Source organism: Choloepus didactylus, chromosome 2 (assembly GCF_015220235.1).
Source record: "Choloepus didactylus isolate mChoDid1 chromosome 2, mChoDid1.pri, whole genome shotgun sequence".
Classification (NCBI taxonomy): domain Eukaryota; kingdom Metazoa; phylum Chordata; class Mammalia; order Pilosa; family Megalonychidae; genus Choloepus; species Choloepus didactylus.
The window spans coordinates 153479490-153503624 of NC_051308.1; the positions used below are offsets into that span (position 1 = coordinate 153479490).

At 38.9% G+C, this 24135-nt stretch overlaps 1 long non-coding RNA gene across 2 annotated transcripts in view; it reads left to right on the top strand.

Annotated features, from left to right (window-relative positions):
- Nucleotides 1–24135, top strand: part of LOC119518660 — a 38674-nt gene that overhangs the window by 13675 nt on the left and 864 nt on the right. Inside the window, exons 1-3 of one of the 2 annotated variants that reach the window (XR_005213811.1) lie at nt 6263–6487; nt 7420–7869; nt 8012–8214. This is a non-coding gene — a long non-coding RNA (uncharacterized LOC119518660). Of the gene's footprint in view, nt 1–6262; nt 6488–7419; nt 7870–8011; nt 8215–24135 lie in introns of those variants that run through there. The other variant, XR_005213812.1, reaches the window with a different exon arrangement.

The window sequence follows — 24135 nt, forward strand, 5'->3', positions numbered from 1 at the left end:
CTGGGCAAACATAAGATAGAAATTGAAAGTTTGAAAAAACAACTGGTAGAATCCATGGAAATGAAAGGCACAACACAAGAGATGAAAAACAAAATGGAGACATACAACAGCAGATCCCAAGAGGCAGAAGAAAACACTCAGGAACTGGAGAACAAGAGACCTGAAATCCTATACAGAAAAGAACAGACAGGGAAAAGATTGGAAAATAGGAGCAACATCTCAGGGAATTGAAGGATAACATGAAATGCAGGAATGTCCATGTCATGGGTGTCCCAGAAGGAGAAGAGAAGGGAAAAGGGGCAGAAGCAATAATAGAGGAAATAATCAATGAAAATTTCCCATCTCTTATGAAAGACATAAAATTACAGATCCAAGAAGCACAGCCTACCCCAAACAGAACAGATCTGAATAGGTATACCAAGACACTTAATAATCAGATTATCAAACATCAAAGACAAAGAGAATCCTGAAAGCAGCAAGAGAAAAGCAATCCATCACATACAAAGGAGGCTTGATAAGACTATGTGTGGATTTCTCAGCAGAAACCATGGAGCAAGGAGGAAGTGGTGTGATATATTTAAGATACTGAAAGAGAAAAACTGCCAACTAAGGATCCTATATCCAGCAAAACTGTCCTTCAAATATGAGGGAAAGTTCAAAATATTCTCTGACAAACAGACAATGACAGAGTTTGTGAACAAGATACCTGCACTGCATGAAATACTGAAAGGAGCACTACAGAGAGATAGGAAAAGACAGGAGTGAGAGGTTTGGAACACAATTTTGGGTGATGGTAGCACAACAATGTAAATACACTGAACAAAGATGACTGTGAGTATGGTTGAAAGAGGAAGGTTAGGAGCTTGTGGGACACCAGAAAGAAAGAGGAAAGATAAAGACTGAGACTGTATAACTCAATGAAACCTAGCGTGTTCAACAATTGTGATAAAATGTACAAATATGTTTTTACATGAGGGAGAAGAAATGAATAACAATCTTGCAAGGTGTTAAAAATGTGGTGGTATTGGGGAAAAATACAATCAATGCAACCTAGACTTTAGTTAACATGAACATTGCATTATGCTTCCTTTAATGTAACAAAGGCAATATACCAAAGCTAAGTGCCTGTAAGAGGGGGACATAAGGGAGGGGTATGGGACTCTTGGCATTGGTGATGTTGTCTGACTGTTTATTTCTACTTTAAGTTAATTCTATCTTTCCTTTTGGTATTTTTTTTTGCTGCCATGTTTTTTTTTTTTCTTTTTCTTTTTCTCTTGTGTCTCTACTTTTTTTTTTTTTAACTCTTTCTCCTTCTTTGTGCAATAAATGGAGATGTCCTTATATAGATAGTGGGGATGGTGGTGAATACATAAATACATGACTATACAGGGAACCACCAATTGTCTACTTAAGACAGAAAGTATGGTGGGTGAACAAAACCATCTTTACCAAAAAAAAAGGGATTGATGAAGAAATCTTGAAGGGCACCACATTGAGTGAAATAAGTCAGACACATAAGGACAAATATTGCATGGTCTTACTGATATGAACTAATTATGATATGTAAACTCTTAGACATGAAATATAAGTTACCAGGATATAGAATGAGGTTAAAGAATGGGGAGCGGTTGTTTATTATGAGCAGAATGTTCAACTAGGTTGAACTTAAGTGTTTGGAAATGGACAGAGGTGATGATAGCACATTATTGTGAGAGTAACTAACAGTGCTGAAAGGTGTGTGAATGCGGCAGAAAGGGGAAGCTAGAGTTATGCAAGTCACCAGAAGGAAAGTTGGAGGTTGAAAGATGTGAATGCATGAAACAGTGAATCTTGTGGTGGACAATGTCCGTTATTAACTGTACAAGTATTAGAAATCTCTTTCATGAACTCGAACAAATTATAACTAGAAGTTAATAATAGAGGGTTATATAGGGAAAATATACTTATTGCAAACTATGTGCTACTGTTAATAGTATTTTTATGTTCTTTCATCAATCGTGACAAATGTACTATACCAATACTGAGTCAACAACGGAGGGGGATTGTTAGGGGTATGGCAGGATTTGAGTTTCCTTTTTTTATTTTTATTTCTTTTCTGGAGCAATGAAAATGTTCTAAAAATTGAAAAAAAACATAATTGTGGTGATGGATGCACAGCTATATGATGATACCACAGGCAACTGATTATGCACTTTGGATCTTTGGATAATTGTATGGCATGTGAACCATCTCAATAAAATTAAGTTAAAAAAGAGAACATTGTTTAATTTCCATATATTTGTCAAGTTTCCATTTATCCCTCTCTTACTGATTTCTAGCTTAATTCCATTGTGGTTGGAGAAGGTACGTTCTATGTTTTCAATATTTTTGAGTATATTGATACTTGTTTTATGACCTATAATATGTTTATCCTGGCAAATGTTCCATTTGCACTCAAGAAGAATGCGTATTCTATTTTTGGGGGGTGAAGTGTTCTAGATATGTCTGTTAGGTCTAGTTGGTTTAGAGTATTGTTCAAGTCTTGAGTTTCCTTACTGATCTTCTGTGTGTATGTTCTATTCATTATTGAAAGTGGTGTATTAAAGTCTCCTACTATTAATTTATAATCTTCAATTTCTTCATTCAAATCTGTCAGTATTTGTTTCGTATATTTTGGGGCTCTGCTGTTGGGTACATATATGTTTATAATTGTTACATCTTCTTGTTGAATTGGCCCCTTTATCATTATATAATGGTTGTCTTTGTTCCTCATAACTGCTTTTGATGAAAAGTCTATTTTATCTGATGTTAGCGTAGCTACTGCAGCTCTTTTGGTTACTACTTGCATGGTATACGGTTTCCCATCCTTTCCCTTTCAACCTGTCCCTTTGAGTTAAATGTGAGTCTCTTGTAGACAGCATATAGTTGAGTCATGCTTATTTATCCATTTTGCCTATCTACGCCTTTTGATGGGAGAGTTTAATTCATTTATATTTATAGTCACTAATGATAATGCAGAACTTTCCTCTGTCATTTCATTATTTAGTCTTTGTAAATCTTATACCTTTTTTGTTCCTCAGTACTTCCATTATTGTGTACTTCCAAATTTATTTGATTTTTTGAGATGAACCATATTGCATGATTTCTCATTTCTATCTTGATGTACTTTTCATCTATTTTCCTTGTGGTTACTGTTCTGGTTTGCTAGAGCAAATGGATTGGCTTTTATAAAGGAGATTTGTTAGGTTACAAATTTACATTTCTAAGTCCATAAACGTTTCTATACTAAGGCATCAACAAGGGAATATCTTCCCTGAAGAATGGATAACGGTGTCTGGAACATCTCTGTCGGCTGGGAAGGCACATGGCTGGAGTCTGCTGGTCCTTTGCTCCTGGGTTGTGTTTCAAAATGGCTTTCTCCAAAATGTCTCTGGGCTTCTGTCTTAGCTGCTCTTTCTTAACTCCTGTGTGTACTTGCTTCTTTCTCCCAGGGCATTTCTCTCTAAGCATCTGGGGGTCCTCTCGTAACTTCTCCAAGGCAAACTTTGGGTTTTCTCTCTTAGCTTAGCATCTCCAAACATCCTTCTGTCTGCATGTCCAAGCATCTCTGTGTTGACTCTCTGTGTTGGCTCTTGAGCTCTCTTAAATACTCTGGTGAACTAATCAAGACCCACACTGAATTGGCAGGGTCCACACCTCCATGGAAATAATTTAATCAAAGGTCTTACCCACAGTTAAGTGAGTCACATCTCCACGGAAACACTCAATCAAAAGGTTCCACCCAGTAAGATTGAATTAAAAGATCATTGTCTCTTCTGGGGTCCATAACAGTTTCAAACTGGGACAGTTACCATGGAGTTAAAATTTAACATACTAAATATATAACAAGCATATTTGGTTTTATACCAACTTGACTTCAATAGCATACACATACACTATTCCTTTACTCCTCTATATCTGGTCTTCTTCGTTGGAGTTTCTAGGATTTTTATCTTCTTCTTTTGGATGGGCCACCATTTATTTTTCTTTGTTTGTCTTGTACCTTTTTGTTGCACACTGTTATTTTTTAATAATTTAAAATGATAATTCTGGGATTTATTCCCTGAGATGTCTGTTTCTTGATTTTGCAACCAGCTGGTGATAATACAGGGATTTGCCCAAGGCAAATGCAAAATGCAAGGTCCTCCCTGTCGTTTTGGGGCCTGTGTCTTGTCCTGGGATTGTGCTTGTTAGATGTATCAGAGCTCCCCTGTTTATAGGGGTTTGAATGCCCCCTCTATTTCTCAGGAGAGGGAACTTCTTCCTTTCCTGGGTGTTTGAAGCCTTTGCTCCAGGCCATCCATGTCAATAGTTTCTTACACTGCTTTTGGTATTTCAAACTGCTTTCACAGGGTTGGGGTGTGGGAGAAAGGCATACAAGAGAGGAGTTTCCCACAACAGGGCTAGGGACCTTGAAGGGGGCACAGATCAGCTCCACAGTACCCTGGGGATGCAATCAGGAAGGGGGCCAGGAGATTTTTCTATAGTTACCAAAGCTGAGTGTTTTTAGCTTGCTAGCAAGTACAGCCTTTGAACTGTCCCCTGAAGCCCCGTGGAAGCATAGCAACTGTATCTTCTTTGTCCAGAGACAAATGGTTACCTTCAGACCTGGGATACCAGCAATTCAAAGTCACTAACCAAAAGGCATGATCAGCTGTGCACACCCCTGATCTCGGGGAAGAGGATTTTTATGTCCCTTTTTGTCACCAGCAAGCTAGCCGAGGGCTGGATCCCCTGGCAGCCTGCTACCACTGGGTGCCACTAACTGCCATGCAGAGAGAAGTTACTTGTCTTTACTGTAATTTATCATCCTCTTCCTCTTGCTCTTCCCTGGATGAGGTTCAGTGTTCTAGTGCACTCTGACATTTTAAAATAGTTGTTTCAGACAGTTCCTGCCTATTTAACAGTTTTTTTTTTTTTGGTGGAAGGACTGAATCTTGGAGCTTCCTACTCCATCATCTTCCCACAATCCTCTCCCAGAAGTACTTTATTGACACTCTGCTCCATGCAGAAATGGATTTTCCTTGTTTTTGGTAGATTGTCACAAGGTTCATTTGCAATGACACACCACATGATTGAATTAAAGGTGATTTACAGGCACAGGAGCTGTAAAGATAAAAGATTCTTGGAAATAAAAGTCCTCAGTCCTCTTGTTTGAAGGCTCTCCCTGCAATGGTCACTCTTTTTCCACTTCTGTGAGAAAGAATCCCAAAATTCAAAATTCCAACATGCTTAGAGAGTTTATCAGGCATTTCTTTCCAAAATAGAAAGTGCTTTGTCTTTGACTGACCAACAAGTCACAAAATCTCTTAGTCCATATGGGAGAAGTGCCAGACGCCCAGCTGAGTAGTAATTTCAAGATGAAATCATAAATGTTCTGTTCTTTTATCTTCACCCTTGTGAAGACTAAGACCCCGAGAGAGGGAATCATTGGTGCGAGAGACTGTGAGTTGCCTTTGCTCCAAAGTGTGCCTCTGCTTCTGTGTGTGGTGAAGCTTTGATTATACTTTGTATTTGTCAGTAACTTTATTTGCATTTTTATGTGACTGTAAAAAAGCAGATGTTCCTGCCACAAATAGAATTTCCTTACATGATGGATCACTGAGGCCTAATAAATCTGGATATCCTAACCCACTAATTGTAGAAAGACAAAATAGAGTTCTAGAGAGAATATCTGTGTTGTGATGAGAAATCATACAGGGTAATTGTTTCTCAGAGAAGGTATAAAAGATATTTTGTGAATTTACACAGGTCAGAAAATATATAGTAGGCCATGAATCCCTGCAAGCCCCTGGAGAGTTTGAGAAACAGAATTTCATACAGCGGTATGTACAGGGCAGGCTTTGTGGCATGAGCCCTGAGTGGTGCAGTGCCCTGAGCTCAGAAGGGGCCTGTACTTGGTTTAGTGCCCTGTATCGCTGTCGTGAAGTTCTTGTTGTTTTTTTAAACAAGGGACACTGCGTTTTCATTTTGCCCTAGGCCACAGAAATTATATAGCTGGTTTTATTTATGTATTTTCCTTTGAATGTCCAGCCTACTTCTTCTTAGTTTATTTGGTGGGAAAGTTTTTTTTTTTTTTTTTCAGGATGATCCTGAGCATATTGGCCATGATCAGTAATTTGGAGTGAATACAAAAAACAGTAATATTATTAAAAGAAGATGTATTCACAAAAGGAGAAAATGAAAGTTCATTTTTTATTTATAAATAGGCTGTTCAATTTGTTTTTTTTTTTTAGTGATTTTCAGAAGGCTGATCCTTAAAGCCGGGAAAACAATGAGTGAGCACTTGTTATTCATTCCTCAATTTCCTGCCTCATTCAGAGCTGGGGACTCTGGTGGAGATCTGTGTGGATGCCATCAGCAGTGGAGCGGTGCCTTGTTTGGAGAACGCAGTGACACGGCTGGCCCAGCATGAGAACTCAGCGGCCATGTAGAACGCAGCTGACCACTACAAGGAGTAGATGACCCAGTGAGTGAAGTTTCCCACAGACATGCTCCAGGACCTGCGGGATGTCCATGTGGGCTGGGAGAGGGAAATGGCTGCTATCTTTATGGAGCACTCCTTCAAGGATGACAGTCAGGAGTTCTAGAAACAGCTTACAGTGCTGTCTGAACATTTTCCTTCCTGATTTATGCCCTTCTGGAATGATGCCCTGAGTTCACATATTTGACCCCATGGCTATTCTCTTTTCTCATTCTAGAAGGAGCCTGGATTCTTTGGTCTGATAAGGCTCTACAGTGCTGTAGTTTGCCCTTTATCTAAAAGGCAGACACTTTATAATTTTTCCATTGCTTCATAAGAAATTTTTTAAAATAGCAGCTTAAAACAACACACATTTATAATCTCTCTCTTCTATAGTTTCTAAGTCTGGCACAGAGTAGCTGGGTTCTCTGCTCAGGATATCAGAAACCTGAAAATAAGGTGATAGCTAGGCTGAGTTCTCATCTGGAGGCTTTGAGAAGCCTCTAAGCTCATACAGGTTGTTTGCTGAGTCCAGTTCCTTGCAATTGTAAGAGTGATGTCCCCACTTTTTTATTGTCTAGTGTCCAGGGACAGTGAGTTTAGGTTCTTTCAGCTATTGGATGCCACTTTTGGGTCTATTCCATGTCCCCCCTTCCAACTTCAATCCAGCAAGCCTGAATGGAATCTTTCTCTTGATTCTAATCTCTCTGACTTGCCTTTCTGCCACCAGCTGGAGAAAACCTTTCTTTTAAAAGGACTTACTATGATTAGGTTATGCCCACCTGGTTAATTTCTACTTTTTAAAGTCAATTGGTATCATACAACATAATCAAATCATGGAACAAAAAATCCACCAAATTTCCAGGCCCAGAGACAAGGCACTTATGTACACCAGAGGAGAGAAATCTTAGAGGATGTCTGAATTCTGCTTACCACAGGTATCTCCACTGAGAGCCCATCTTTGGTCTGTCTTGAAAGAGTTTACAAGTGAAAAACATCTCAGTTAATTTTGAGGAAGTGTAAGTAAACCCACTGGATTTCAATCTTCAAATACAAGGAAAATTTTTCATTTCTTTATCTTTACACACTTAATCCACATTAAACGAATTCAAGAAAAGTCTCAAACTGTTCGACTACACATATGTCATTCCTGGGGAATTGATTTTCTATGCATATGTTTTCATCATAGCAACCCAAATTATCAGAGGAACTCTGCTTTCAGCCACAATTCAAGTTTCTATTGCTCATTGTTGACTGTTGGATCACTGTTCATTATACCAGAGCTGAAGGAACCATGGAGTCATGTCATCCAATCCCTTCATTTTGCAGATGATGATACAGAGCACCAAAAGGAATTAAGGGACTTCTCACAAGTCACACAGAGATTGGTGAGAACTGGGAGTAAAACAGGTCTCATGACTTTTGGCCCATTCAATGTCCCACTCCACTACTTTTTCCAAGAGGATCACATTTGGACCATCCTTTCTAACAGCTTCTTTGTATTGTATTTCTGTACATTTTTCCTGGCAGATCACCACAGAGAAAAAGGAGGATTTCTTGATGCAGAATGAAGAGGCATCTATCAACTTTTGCCAGACTGAGCTAGAGCAGGTTTCAGAGCCCCTGAAGAAAAGTATTTCAAGAGGAGCTTTCTCTGCTGCTAGGGCGCACAAACTCTATCCACAACAGAATCGAAGCTTGGTTAGAACTATATGCTATCACCCAGGAAAGGAGTTAAGGTGAGGAATAAAGGCAGAGGGCAGAAGGGCAGCAGAGTAGAGATGGAGGGTCTTTGCTATGCCTGAAAATCTAAGACCATAGCACCAGTGGCAAAGAGAAAGCAAACCATGGTGATATCTCAACATATTTAGCTTTTATATCCACAAATACTTAGAAACTCTTGAAGACGCAAGAAATATTTCTTCTAAAAGAAAGGGTTGAGACTCATAAATCCCGGTGAACAAAAAACCATTTCTTTCATATCAAAACACATGATAGCTACTGTTCTAAGTATAGGAAATATGGATTAAAGACATAAATTTATTTGAAGAATGCTTATTATCTTTCCTAGAATATAGTCAAATTTATAATCAGTTGGATATGGTGTGATAATAGTTATACTAGCATACACAGATGATAATGATAATATGAACAATAATGAAATGATGATGAACACATATGGAGCACTCACTATACCAGGCAGGGTCTTAGGTGTTTTTTTGTCGGATTATCAATTTAATCCTCAGATTAATATTGTGATTTAAATTCTGCTGTTACCCACTTTATACAGTTGAGAAATATCATGTGCAGAAAAGTTAATAACTTCTCCAAATCACCCAGCCAGCAAATGGTAAAGCTGGTAGGTCAGCTCAGAGTACTTGCCATTCATTCCAAACTGGAAATGCACCCTAGGAAAATGTCATGGAAGAGGAGATAGGAGGTGCAAGTTTAAATATCAATAGATGTTATTCTAGTTGAGAATGTGTAGAATAGCATGAGGCAGAAGAAAAGAAAAAGCACATATATGAACACAACAGAGGGCATGTGTTTGTAGAAGTCCATATAAATCTGGTAGGCTGTAACCTGGGGTGAGTGGTAGATGGCAACACTGGAGAGGAGGCTGGAGAGCCAGGAACGAGGCTGCAATGGTGGGTTTCATGTACCACAAATGAAACTGGACCTTATGCTGTGGCCACAGAAGGAGAAGAACCACTGGGGATCTTTGGCATGATACAAATATTACAGGTCAGATTTGGGGTTTTATGGAACAATAATTTCTCCGGGACAGGACTAGATTTTGCTGCTTGAGGTGCCTTTGCTCCTTCTTGGTTCCTCAGGTTAATGAGCTTCTCTAGAGTGTCCTGCAATTGCAGATGGTGTTAGAGGAATCTATCCTGCAGGCAGACAAAGCCCTCACCATTAGAAGGCCATAGCAGGTAGAGGGGCAGAGATCAGCTCAGAGTGGGACAGGGAGTTTCCTGTCGTGCTCTATGACAGATCTAATAGAAAGACTTACTCAAATGAGATTTCTCTCCTTCTTCTGAGTACACACTCAGATAAATCTGAAAATAATAAGAAGGTTGTGGTTATACTTCCCAGCAGGTATGCAGGTTCTTTCCCATCACGTTCTGAAACCTGTTCTTAATGGTGTGGACACATGATTTCAGAGTTTGAACAATCAAACTTTTCAGTTTCTTTGAACTTAGGACAGCAAAATGCAGGCATGATTTTAATTTTCTTCCCTCTTTAAAATCTTTGTGGAACAGCAGAGTGTGCCAAGAAGGAGGCAGCTGAGAATGAAAAGAGGCTGCTAAAACAGAAAAAGAAGGAACACAGCAAAAGATGGAGGTTAAGAGAGACTCTTCAAGGAAAAGATAGACCAACTGAAAGAGAAGATGGAGAGGGAAAGAGACAACAATGTGAGAGAGCTGGAAAGGAGGCTGAAGCAAAAGATGCTGAAGCATAAGATGACAAGCATAAGTGTGCTTGGAACCTGGGCAGTGCCTGAAAGACTTTGTCTTGGTATGTCTGGAAGGGATGGACCAAAAGATTAAGCAAAGTCATCATTTCAGATGTAAACACAACTGAAATTTGATTCACTAAATGCCTCAAATTCACCTGGATCCTGCTGAGGCCCTTAAGTTCACAAGACTGCAGTACCTTCTGTAGTGTTAGGCCTCAGAGAGGAAAAATAACATTCCCCAGACTGTTGTGCTGACATTTTTTCATTTTATTATTATTTTTATATTTGAGAAGTTGTGGGTTTATAGAACAATCATGCAGAAAATACAGTATTTCCATATACCACCCCACCACCAACACTTGCATTGGTGTGGAAAATTTGCTACAATTGATGACAGCACTTTTTTTTTGCAATTCAACTATTTTTTTACACAGTAGTTACATCTGTTACAATTGATGAAAGGTTATTAAAGTACTACTATTAACTATTGTCCATAGTTTACATAGGGGTATTTTAACCCCATATTCCCAACCTATTATTTTTTTTCATGATTGTCTTTATTTTATTACTCATCTACCCATACACTAATAAAGGAAGCATCAGTCCCAAGGTTTTTACAATCACATGGTCACAAGATAAAAGCTATACAGTTATACAATCATTATCCAAGATCAAGGCTACTGGATTACAGTTCAACATTTTCAGGTATTTCCTCTGGCTACTCTAATACACTAGAAATTAAATAGAAATATCTATATAATGAGTCAGTGGTCACAATCAGTTGTTAAATCCTAACTTCTCTGTGACAACTCCTCCCTCTCATTTGATCATTCTCTCAGTCTTCAGGGTTATCTGGGCCATGACCATTCTAACTTCTTCATGCTGAAAAGGGGTGTTGACATTATGGGGTTGTTTCAGTTTGCTACAGCTGCTGCAATGCAATAAACCAAAAATGGATTGGCTTTCAAAATGGGAGTTTATTAGCTCACCAAGGTAGAGTTTGAAGGCCATGAAAATGTCCCAGTTAAGGGATCAATAGCACAATATCTTCTCTAAAGAAAGGCCAATGGCATCCGGGGTTCCTCTGTCACATGGAAAGGCACATGGTGATGTCTGCTTGTCCTTCTTCTCCTGGATTCTGGTTTCAAAATGACTTTCTCCAAAATGTCTCTCCAAAATGTCTCTCTTAGCTTCTCTGAGTTTCATCTGCCTTTTATCCTCTCATAAAGGATTCCAGCAAGGGGCTTAAGACCCACTTTGAATGGACTGGGTCATGTGTCCATGGAAACAATCTAATCAAAAGGTCCCACCCACAATAGGTCTGCCCCCTACAACAATGGATTAAAAGCACATAGTCTTTTCTGGGGTATATAACAGCTCCAAACCAGCACAGTGTAGAGGAATGAAACCGGTTGACATTCTTGGAGAGACAGGTATCTCTGGGTTCCAGGGCTTATCTGGCATAAGAACAGTCTGGAGGCTTTAAGTTTCTGAAAAAAATAAACTTGATAAGTAAAACTTTTATGAACTCTTAGATAGAGCCTAGGGTATTCTTTAGAGTTTTCAAGTATACTGTTGGTTGGGGCTTGGCATACTGTGGCAAATTGTAATATCTGGCTGAAACTTGAATAAGAGTGACCCTCAGAATGACCTCTCAACTCTATCTGAAATCTCTTAGCCACTGAAACTTTCTTTTGTTTCATTTCTTTTCCCACTTTCAGTCAAGAGGGCGTTGTCAATCCCATGATGCCAGGGCCAGGCTCATCCCTGGGAGTCATGACCCACATTGCCAGGGAGACTTACACCCCTGGGAGTCATGTCCCATGTAGGGGGAGGGTAGTGAGTTAATTTGCAGAGTTGGCTTAGAGAGAGAGGGCCACATCTCAACAACAAAAGTGGTTCTCTTGGGGTGACTTGGGCATAATTATAAGTAGGCTTCTCTTCACCACTACAGAAATAAGTCTCATAAGGGCTATACTCATGACTGTGAGCTTGGCTTATTAAATTTGGAGTCCCTAATGCTTGAGGGAAAATCAGGAGTTCTCCAGGTGGGGAAATTTAATAGTTCCATATTTTTTCTGAAGTTCCTCAAGGGACTTTGCAAATACTTTTATATTTTCTGCCCTAAAGATTGTGGAATGTATCAGGGTATTACATTAACCTGTATAGAATAACAAGATCTCATTCCCTATTCTAGTTTCCATGTAAGTAGGTTATTTAAATAAACTGATCAGACAGGTTAAATTAGATATTGTGCTACACAGAATTTAAATTTTGAACAAAGTAAACATCTCTTCCTTTGGTCTCACTCAGATGTTGAAGTTTTAACATACAGGACAGTATCATAGACCATACAATATTTGCTTCTCTGTTTCTGGCTTATTTTGCTCATCATAATGTCCTCAAAGTTCATTCACCTAGTTGCATGCCTCACAACTTCATTAATTTCTATAGCCGCACAATGTTCCATTGTATGTATACACCACAGTTCACCCTTCGGCTCTTCAGTCGATGTACCCTTTGGCCACCTCCATCCATTGGCGATCGTGAATAATGCTGCCATAAACACCCATGTGAAAATGTCTGTTTGTGTCCCTTGTTGTGCTGATATTTGTGGTGATTGTAGAATGGTCTCATTGTGCCGCTATTTCTATAGTTCTTAGGATTCTTGGTACAACCATCCAAGAGACCTGAAATAGATCCAACAAGGCTTGAAAGTATCTGATTGGCCTTAAATGTAACACAGGCTGCTGAAAGCTCTAAAACTTGCTGCCTTTTTTTCGAGATCTGCCTGAATCACCCTATAAAGCACAGAGGAACAACTAGTTTCCTACACAGGGTCAGGATTCCCATTATGTATTAGATGTGTATAGACATCCTACCTCAAGTGGATCTGAGAAATAATTAGAATCAAATCCACAGTCTTCCCCAAAGGGCGTAATCTGAGGTGGAACAAATTATGGGGATAGTTCTCAGGCCTGGCCTAACCCCAGTCCTTCCCAACCTTTAGTGGGGCTGTTACAGAGGGAAACTTCAGAAGGTTCAAACCATGGATACTTTCAGTATCTAGGTCCAAACATAAGGAAACATTGAACAACCTAATCAAAGAACATTCTAAGGTATTAGAGAAATAGACATATGTACTTAGTTGCCAAAGTTGTTAAATACAAAACTCTGACCCTTGATAATAGGAGAGTTTCAATAGTGTACACTTTCCCTTTTACAGCTCCAAGGAGAATTGCTTAAGGTAGGGTTTAAGAAGCAATATGAGAAATTAAAGAAATAAATTGACTAAAAGAAGAGATTGAACCAACAGAAACAAATAAATGTTATTGATTTCAAAGAACACTGATGCCCCTAACAATGTGTTAACTATTGCACTACCTGTTGTTGGTAAGATAATCATTGTAGGGATGAAAATTTTCAGCTCATTATTGAAATGGATTAGAATTCCTGGTAAGGATATTATAAAATGAAGCTTCCTTTGTTTTAGTAACATAATGCTGTGACTCAGTTTTGAAGTGTAAATGCCATGCAACTTTCATTCAACAAAAGGTTAAAAATAACATCATTATCAAAGAACAAAGAATATGAGGACTTGTCATACAAAAATGGGCATTTAATTTTGATTGAAATAATTTAAATTAATGGGAAATAAGAAGTTCAAAAATATAACAGAAAAAGACCACATTTACAATAGCACCAAATACTAATAAAATACTTGATAAATGTTCAAGAAGTTTGTAATATTAATATGAAAAAATCTTTAAAAATTACCGAGGGACAGAAAACTTATAAAAATGGGTAGAAATTGTATTAGGGTTTTCCAAAGAAAAAGATCTGACAATATTATATCCTGTTACCATGCAGAATTTCAATTAATACAATTTGTATATTTTATATATAAAGAGATTTCTTAAAATTAAAACAAAAAGAGTCTGCTTACTAGAACCTGGAACTGGGAAGCCCAAGACATGCACGTTCCTGCTTTCATTATGACCTTTTAGTTAGACCTTAAAATTCTAGTCCCTAATCTCTTTTCAGATGTAAAGTCACCTAGGATGTCAGCTTGAATGGCCTCTAAAATTCCAGCCCCAAATTTATAATGTTGCTGAATTAGAAGGAAAATTTTTCTTCAGAGTCAACTCTAGTTTTTTTGTTTTTTTTTTTTTGAATTCCTTTCCTACTGCCTAGTGCTTAGAACTCTGCTGAGGCTAAAATGAATGACTTGCATTTGATAAGCTGCATGTACCATCGCTTGAGTGTGGACCTTGGAGCACAGTATACAGACTTCTTAAACCAGCCCTGAGTCCTCACCCTATACCCTTTATTTACTAACCTCTGTTCCTCATTAAGATCACCCGTTTCCTGCCTTCCTGAGGTGGACGTGGTGTCCATCTTATGTGCTATCATTGTACCACGTTGTCATTCCTATCATAGCACATTTTACATAATTGCAAAACTGAAATTGCCTATTTACTTCTGTCTCTGCTGCCTCTTGATCTTAGGCACCTGGTCTTCTTCATTGTGTCATTTGCACCTAGCCTAGTGCTCGTCACCTCAGCACCAGGTGTCCATGAGCTGCCAGCCAGCAGGGCCCCTATTTACCTGGTGCTCACTATAGTAGCTGATCTCGGGGGGTCTAAAATGAAGAATACAGTTTTAGGAGCTAGTGCAGAAGGGACTCCCTTCTGATTCTGCTGCCCTGTTCACCTGTGCTCTGTGTTCCTGAAGCTTCTCACTGTAACAATCGCCCTGGAATGAACTCAGTGTTTTTGGTTCACAGGGAACTTGTAAAGTTTAAAATAGTAAAGAAAGTGCCAGAAAGGTGCGAACATTTCATTTCCTCTGTAGTTCTTCTAGCAGTCAGGGTTCTCCTGCTGAAGTAAAATCATGCTTTTTATATGAGGGCCAATTTCTCATGGAAAACGATACCTGCAGGCTGACAGAGCAGTAGAATCTCTATGTTCCACACAGAGCCAACAGACAGCGGCATTTTGATCAATCTTTCTTCCTCCAAAGTGTTAAGGGCCCAGCTCTGCTTTCTTGAGGATTGTGAAGTATTACTTAGCTGCCTTCCAGTTTCCCCAACCGGAGCAATCTGAGTGAGAATTCCTACAGCTGAGCCAGCCCCCAAAGGCCCATTGAGATCACCATAGAAATGTTCTTAATACTGCACACCTGTATGGTCTCATAAAAAGTGGATAATGGAGCAGGAATATGCTCTGCTTCCCCATTGAAATCTCCCCAACACTTGTGACCAGCAGCCACAACACAATGAGCTCCTGAAGATACTTTTGTCAATTAATATGCTAAGGATTAGGAAACATCCTAGTTGTAATTAAATGACAGTCTGTGATGATGGACAGCACTGATTCTGTGAAGTCCTAATTGTTTTAGAAAGCCTGTTTTTTCAGTTCATGTTGATCTTCTCCTCTTCCCTCACTCCAGAATCTTTCCCCAAGTTCCCCATGTAAAAGCAAAAAATAACCTCCCATCCTGTCAGCAAGCAAGAACTACTATTAATTTTGTAGTATATATTCTTCTAGGGTTTTATCTAGTGTTATTTGATGTACAATTTTTTTTCACAAATAGAATCATACTATAATAACATGTATTAAATAACTACTAACCAACATTTCCAAATTAATATACAGAAAATAACGAGTTTATTTGGAAAGGGACTGCCAGTGTGGCAAGAAATTCAGTTCCATTGTGTAAAAAGTTAACAAAATATTCAATTGTTCCTGGAACTATTTTTTTTCCTGATATAAACAATAGACTTCATTGGTCTGAAGAAAAAGCAACTGTTTCTTAGCATTAGTTACATATCAGGGTAGCCCTGCCCTATTTTCATTTTCAATCTGACTTATATTAACAGGAATAAAGACCGAAGTCTTGTCCAGAAATTGACACCAGAATATATACATTCATGAATAAAGGTGGAGCTAAATTTTAGCCCTTATCATTTATAAAATATTATCAAGCAGTTGAAAATGTTAGGGAGGTATGAGGAGAGACAGGCAGAATCAGTGGGTCTTTGCCCAGTTTTTCTCAGATTGGAGAATACAGCCCTAGACTCTATTGACACACTGACTGGTCATTTCAGGATATGAATCTATATTCCTGACAGCTTGGGAAAGAATCTACATTAGGTTTTATATTGTCCAGATGTTCCAAAAAGGAGACCAAATTCTATTTGCTGACTGTGACACAGAAGGGACAAACAGCTAAGAGAATGGTTCTTTTCCTTTCCTTTGTTTTGGAGGAAAAGTGTTTATTTTTAAAGGCCTCAAGTGATGTGGCCTTTTTATTAGTATAACCTAGACTTCTGCCAGAGATTTCTTTAACTTTTCAATTAAAACATAACATAGGACCCAAAAGTGCTCTGCTTAAAGTGCACATTCAGTGAAATATCGTAAAAAGAAAACATCTTGGCAATTAGTATCAGTTCCAAAGAAGAGCACCTCAAGTTACATGAGGGAAATGATCTAACAACTAGAATCTAGGACATCCCAGGTTCTTGAAGCCTTTAGAGAGCACTCAGAGGGGTACGATCAGGGAATTCAGAGCCTTGTGCTCTCCTGGTGTAAGCCTTTTTCTTAGGCCTAGCTATCTTTATTAATGCCTTCTTTTATCAACATGATCACTGGGTTTGAAGGCCTTGGAGCTACAATAATGGCAAGTAGGAGAAGCGTACATTAATAGCTTTTGATGGCAGAATTGGGTTGACCTGATGTCAAAAGTCACAAATTTGAAAATTCCTTAACCTAAAATGAGCTATCCTTGAAATGTTTTGGAGACATGTAAGGGGCAGTTTTAGCAGTAGGGATTAGCAATAATTGACTTACATAGACACCATCACAGACCAGATATCGCAGGCAAAGGAGCTGACCAATCTAACAAATGCTTGATTTAATTTCATAGATTGGATCTTGGAACAGAAGGGAAGGTACTCTTTCCAAGTAGCCTCCTTCGCAAGGCTTGAATCTGTTCCTGAGGAATGGCCAAGAGTCCAGGGCTGTACCTGCAGCTATGCCTGTGGTTGCCGTCAGAGATGTAGCATCACATGAAAATACTCTGAGAGGAGTGGTTGAGAAGAAAAGGCCGAGTCGACTGAACTGCGCTGACAGATGCAGTACAGAGGGAACGTCAGCGATAGCATAAGAGACCATTTTGTCTTTTTTAAATTCACAGATATACCATGCTAGTATGTAGGATTCAGTTCTTACAGGAAACTTCTTTCTTTCTCCAAATATCCTTCCTACATATGTTAAAACATCCTAAATTCTCGTTGCCACCCCTGGCCCCCAGGACCCAGGTACACCAACAGGTGAACTGAAGGTTGACTTTTTCTCTGGTCACTCAGCCCCCACTCAGATTGCAAACAAGGTGACATATTTATTACTGTCCATTTATTCTAAGGCAATGCTAAGCAACACTCTCGTGCTCCCACACTACTTCCAGCCCATTGCCTAAAGTGGGGTTCCTTTGAACAGTCATTCAACAGTCCTGGACCCTGAGTTTGACAAGTTCTCATGTACAAGGCGCCACACATAAGGGTCTGCAAACGAATCTAGAGCTGGGCTCTGTGGGTTCACCTGAGCCCCTGCTTCACAGACGGGAGGTAAACTGACCACTCCCATGTCGTTGTGCTGTACAATACCTAACGACAATCCTGGGGCAGGCTAATGGTGAGACACAGTAGGGAGACTCCTACCTTGTTTGAGACACTAAATGAAATATTAAACAGCAACCAAGCATAATTTCTGGGTAAAGAATGTCCCTTAACATAAATTTTCAGTGTTATATTATCTCTCCTATTTTGTGAGAATAAACAAAATTATCTGTTTCTTATGAGAATTTTTGTAATTTAATATTTTTATTAGAGCAGCTTAATTTTATGGAAAAATCATTCAGAAACTTAGAGATACCATATACCCCCTCTTACACACACAGTTTCCGATATTATTAATATTTTACATTGATGTGATACCTTTGTTACAATAGATGAAACAATATTATTATAAATATGTTATTAACTTGAGCCCACTGTTTACATTAGGGTTCACTCTGTGTGTTGTACAGTTCTATGGTTTTGTGTGTATGTGTGTGTGGTAACTCATATACAACCTAAAATTTCCCTTTTTTTAAATCCCCTTTCAAATATACAATTCAGTGGTATTAATTATATTCACAAAGTCATGCCTCTATCACCATCACCCATTGTAAAACTTGACAAAGAATTTTTAATTAATATCCACTTAATATCCATGGATTGCTCAGGCTCATAGTGTGGATTTACCTGCAGATATTGATAATAGAGGGAGGGAGTTAGAATAGCTAGATTTAGAGCAGGCACATGAGAGAGAGTGAGAGAGAGGATTGGAGCCCGATGCCTGAGTCCAAATACTGGATCCATTCTTTGCTAGTCTTATGTCTACTAGCACAATCTTTAAACTTTCTGTGCCTTAGTTTCTCAGTTTCCTATTTGGAATGATAGAAATGTTTTGGTAATGGATGTTGCTGGTGGTAGCACAAAATTGTGAACATAATTAAAGCACTGAAATATATGGTTAAAAGGGGAAATGTTAGGTTGTATATATGGCAATAGAATAAATTTTTTTAAAATATGTGAAACCGTACTACACAGTGAACTCTAAGTTAAACCACGGACTATAGTGAATAGTACAATTATTAAAATGTGCTTTCATCAGTTGTAACAAATATAACACACCAATGCAAGGTGTTAATAATAGGGTGGTATATGGGAATCGTGTATCTTATGCATGATTGTTCTGTAAACCCACAACTTCTATAATTTAAAAAAATTTAAAAACTCACATTTCTATGTCCATATTTCTTACTTTTTGACAACACCTACAATTGCTATTCAAGCTGAAATCCTAGTTGTCATTCTTAGATGCCTCTTTCTCATTTTAATCTTGTGAATAATTTGATGCTGTTTTTCTCACTTTGAACTATCCCCCACCATGTTTCCTTCCCTTGATCCTGCTTAACATTCTCTGCCTCTTTCAGAAAACTTTTCTTGACTTGTTCTTCCTTCAATCTTTATTAGACTACCCTTCTTATTATTTCCACACCATCCTGTGCAAATATTTATCACGGCACTTTTTCTACTTATGTGGCAATCAATACTATATTGTCCTTTGTCAAAAATATCATGTTACTGAGATATTCATGGTTATTGTGGCAAAGACTGCTAACCATCTTCCAACCACCATCCTTTCCTTCTCCCATTGTAATGACATACCCAATATTTACCTGGGCAGGGGGCAACCCGTTAGAGAGACTAAATCCCCAGCCTTTTATGCAGCTAGCCTGACCATGAAATCTAATGATAGCAAGTGCAATGTGAGTAAAAGTGACTCATCCAGGGGGTGTCCTTCAAGGGAGGGGCTCTAGCTTCTTCCCTTCTTTTCTCTTCTGCTGGCTGGTACGTACATGTGAGGGCGAGCCATCTTGAACCATAGGCTGGCATGTTAAAGGATGGCTGAGCAAGAAATACAAGGAACCCATGGCCAGATAACTTTGTGAAGCACAACCATGGTCTCTTATCCTTGGATTATAAGAGGAATGGAAACAAACTTTAATCTCTTTAAGCAACAGTTTTCTGTGGGCTTTTCTATTACTCACAGATGAACCAAATCCTAGCAAAATCTATGGCACATTAGGAACTTATTCCTTTTCTATCCCAAGCATTGAGCATGACTTCAGGATCATCAAATATATGATGAATATAAAATAAATGTAAAATAAATAGGACTGGATGTCATGGACTACTGCGCCTTTTGCAAACTATAAAGTGAGCTAATGTCCTTTATCAGACACACAACATGTAAATAGATGGGTTGATCTGGAAACATCTCAGTTCACAAGATGGTACTGCAGAAATGATAGCCTCCATTCAGATCACTTTATATTTTAAAGACTTTGCTTGTGATAGTCAATAGAGAACCCTTGAAGTTTCTCTATCAAGAAATTTATCAGATATTAAAAATATTTGTTTGGAGGAAATTGTTTTGATTTTGACAGGTAAGTTTTTGCAGTAAGTGGGGTAGTGAGACAGATTGCTGTGCAAATCATACTTCTGCCGCTGACTGACTATGAAACCTCTAACAAATCATTTGGCCTATCTATACTTCCTTTACTTCATCTATTAAGACAGGGTAAAATTCTCTAACTTTTAGGGTTCATGTAAGGGATCAATAAGATAATGAACATAAGATATCTGTGCCAGGCCTTGACATGCAGAGGAATTCATTAACTAGAATATTATTTTAGAGAAATGAATCAGTGGTAAACAATAGCATCCTATGTGCCATCATCAATAACACCACATGTTGTGGGCACACTGGAGTGAGAGCTCTACAGTCTTTCAATGCTTTTCACTTAGAAATGTACAAAAAGTAGAAGTTGATACATACATGTGTGTAGTGATTTGAATGTTGGTCCCTAAACTGATGATATCCATGTTCTAATCCCCAGGACCTATGAATGTGGCCTTAGTTAGAAAAGACATCCTTGCAGATGTAATCTAGTTAAGGATCTTCAGATGAGATCATCTTGGGTTATCTGGGTGGGCCCTATATCCAATGACAAGTGTCCTTTGAGAGAAAGGCAGAAGGAGATCTGACGAAACAGAAGAGAAGACTCACACCACAGAGAAGGCCATGTGAAGACGGAGGTAGAGATTAGAGTTATGCAGCCTCAAGCCAAGAAACGCATAGATTCACCAGAAGGGGAAGTGACGAGCAGAATCCTCTCCTAGAGACTGCAGAGAGAGTGTGGCCCTGTTGACACTTAATTTCAGATTTCTGTCCTCCAGAGCTGTGTGAGACAGGAAATTTCTGTTGCTTCAAGACCCCATGTTTGGTAATTTCTCCTTGGGAAACGAATACAATGTTGTCCTGAGGCAAGGGCCATTTGATTGTTCCTGGGTATATCTCAGCTTTTTAATACTCCTCTGTTCCAGTTTGCTAGTGCCACTGTTATACAAAATACCAGAAATTGATTGGCTTTTATAAAGGGGATTTATTAGGTTACAGAATTACAGTTTGAAGGCCATAAAAGTGTCCATACTAAGCATCAACAAGAGGATACCTCCACTGAAGAACGGCCGATGGCATCAGGAACACCTCTGTCAACTGGGAAGGCACATGGCTGGTGCCTGCTTGTCCCAAGTTGTGTTTCAGCTCCTCTCTCTCAGCTCCTGTTCATCCTTGCTTCTTTCTCCCAGGATGTTTCTCCTTCAGTGTCTGGGGTCCTCTGTTAGCTACTCTGGGACAAACTCTGGGCTTCAACTCCGAGCTTAGCATCTCCAAATGTCCTTATGTCCACATCTCCAAGCATCTCTAAGCATCAGAGTCTGTGTTGACTCTTGAGCTCTCTTAAATACTCCAGTGAACTAATCAAGACCCAGTCTGAATGGGTGGGGTCCACACCTCCATGGAAATAATTCAATCAGAAGTTCCACCCTAATCAACAGACTGGTAAGTCTGCCCCCACAAGATTGCATTAAAGAATATGGCTTTTCAGGGGACAAAATGAACCCAAACTGGCACATCCTCCACAATCTTATAAAGGGAGAACCCAACTTTTCTCACTAAACAGCCTTCTAATTCTAATTCTTATCACCAAAGTAACTATTTTACTATAATCTTTTCCCATATTCTTTGTTTTTCTCCTGTTAGGCAAAATTTTCCTACTAGTGCTCAGTATCCTGCTCTCCCTTTCCTCCTCAAGCATTGATCTCATGCAATTGTGCACCCTCTTACTTGCAATATATTTTGCTTTCTCTATAGAATGTTATCATCAACATAAATACATGATTATCTACCATCTTAAAAATCCTTTCTAGACTCCACCTTCCATTGTGGCTACCACCCACTTATCATTATTATTATTATTATTATTATTATTATTATTATTATTATTGTTAACCTTTTCAAAAGCAAACATATATTTTCTCAATGTCCTTTCTCCACTTATTACATCCCCATGTCTCCAATCCACTCTTCTCTGGTTTTGAACCACACCATTCTTTTTAACTATTCTTGTTATACTTACCCATGAACTCCATTTTGTCCAGTTTAGTGGATGCCTCTTTGTCTCCATCTGAAGCCCTTGATCAGCCTGATTCTCTCAGTTATTGTCCCCATGCTCTTTGAAATAGGTGAAACACAAAGTAGGACTTCCTGATGAAATACAGAAAGCACTATCTTGTATCCCAGGGCACTTATAATCCTACAAGTCTGATTTTGTAGCCCCTGGGCTGCCTGGACTATTTGCTGTCACTGTATACTTCTTTCTCTGCTCCCCTTGCAGGCTTCCTTCTGGACTCCACAGTGCAGTCTGAAACCAGGGCATCACGATGTGGTGTGTACCCCACCCCTCCAAGTCAAACCACTTTTGGACACTGGGGGCCTAAGGGATATGGAAAAGATGAGACAGAGTGTCAGAGACAGGTCTTTTTACTCAGGATTTTCTCCATATCTCTTCTTGATCCTTTGTAACTGATGTGATCTATCCCTGAAATCTAGGAATCCAACTATAACAAATGAGACAAATAATTAGTCTCTTTGAGCTTCACTTCTAGGAATTATCAGATATTGAGGTATAGTAGGTAAAATCTTTTACTTCTTAGTGCTAGAGTGAATGATTTGATTCAATTAATAAATTCTTACTGATCAGTTGAGTTCTAGGTCTCTGGACTTAGTACTGAAGATATTAGTGAACAAAGTTAAGGCCCTGAATTCAAAGAGCATCAGCACAGTTGAGAGACCACATATATGCAGTCACATTTCATACAACGTGATCAGGAAAGAAGCAGGTTGGGAGGAGGGAGGAGTTGCACTACAATGCAATCCCCAGCACTGTCCATTCCATGGGTTGCTCAGTGGCAGGAATGGCCCTTTTCATTTCTCCTGATTTGGGACAAGTGTTCTGGGCCTTTTTTTCCCTGGGGCTGATCAATCACTGGAAGCTGCCCTGAAGCATTTCTCACTAAGGGAGCTGACAACTCAGGGTTGTCTTGCTTCCGTACCCTCAACAGCTGGGGAAATGAGTCCCTTTGTCCTGAAGGGGGTTGCAGGTAGCATATCACAGCTTCTACCACAAATAGTCTTAGGGTGCCTTGGTAAGAAAGAGGAGAGGCATCAGGACATCCCAGGGGATAGGGAAAGGCTTCTAGTCAACCTTCAGTGTTAACAAGTGAAGAGGGTTGCTGCTAAGGGAGTTGGTTTTACATTTCCTGTGGTGAAGCTCATTGGCTACACATGGAGCCTCAGGAAGGCTCTGCTACACTTCTGACTGCTCTTGTTCTATATACTTGACGTATAGCAAACATTTTGAGATGGAATTTTGTATTTTAGCTTTCTACAAATGGGTCAAAGTGAATGATTTTTCTTTCTCTCTCTCTCTCTCCCTCTTTTTTTTTTTGCCTTACATTGAGCACTATTTGGAAATAGTATTTAAATTTCTATAGTTCTCCATTTCTTCCCAAAGAGAAATTAGAAATTCTGTCTACTTTTAAAACTATATATCAAATAAAGTGATCATATTGTTGTTTAAATAGTTTATTGTTTGTCACACACCCACATCTTCTTATCCTAATTGGTGTTTTATAAAAATTAGGGTTTGGGGTAATAAAATAATGAAAAGGCTAATTTTTTCCCATACTCTCTTTAGAGTCTTCTAGGTATATTTCCCAGTGTTTGCATTTGTTCAAGGGATCAGTGGCAATTTTTTTTCAGTGCCATTTTTACACTATGTTTATAGTAGAAATAGTTTCTGGATTTTGCCATAGTTCAAACACTGCAATAGTTTATACAAGCAAATCAGCTTGACCTTTGAGGCCCTTCATCAGCCTGCCCCAGAACTCACTATCCAGCCTTGTCTTCTGTACTTGGTTCCTGCACCAAACCAAAGACCCTTGTGCTTGTTGCAAAGGGCCCCAGAATTCTAACATCTCTGATTTTGCTCTCATGGGTCTTTCTATTTGCAGGATCCTTCATTTCTTCAAATCCACATTCTAACAGTTCTTTAACACACAGCTCAAGGCTTCCAGGAAGACTTTGTATCATGTAGTCTTTCACCAACTTTCATAGCTTCTGTTCTTTTTTGCTAGACTTACCATTTTAAATTTAATATGATAGCTGGAGAATCACTA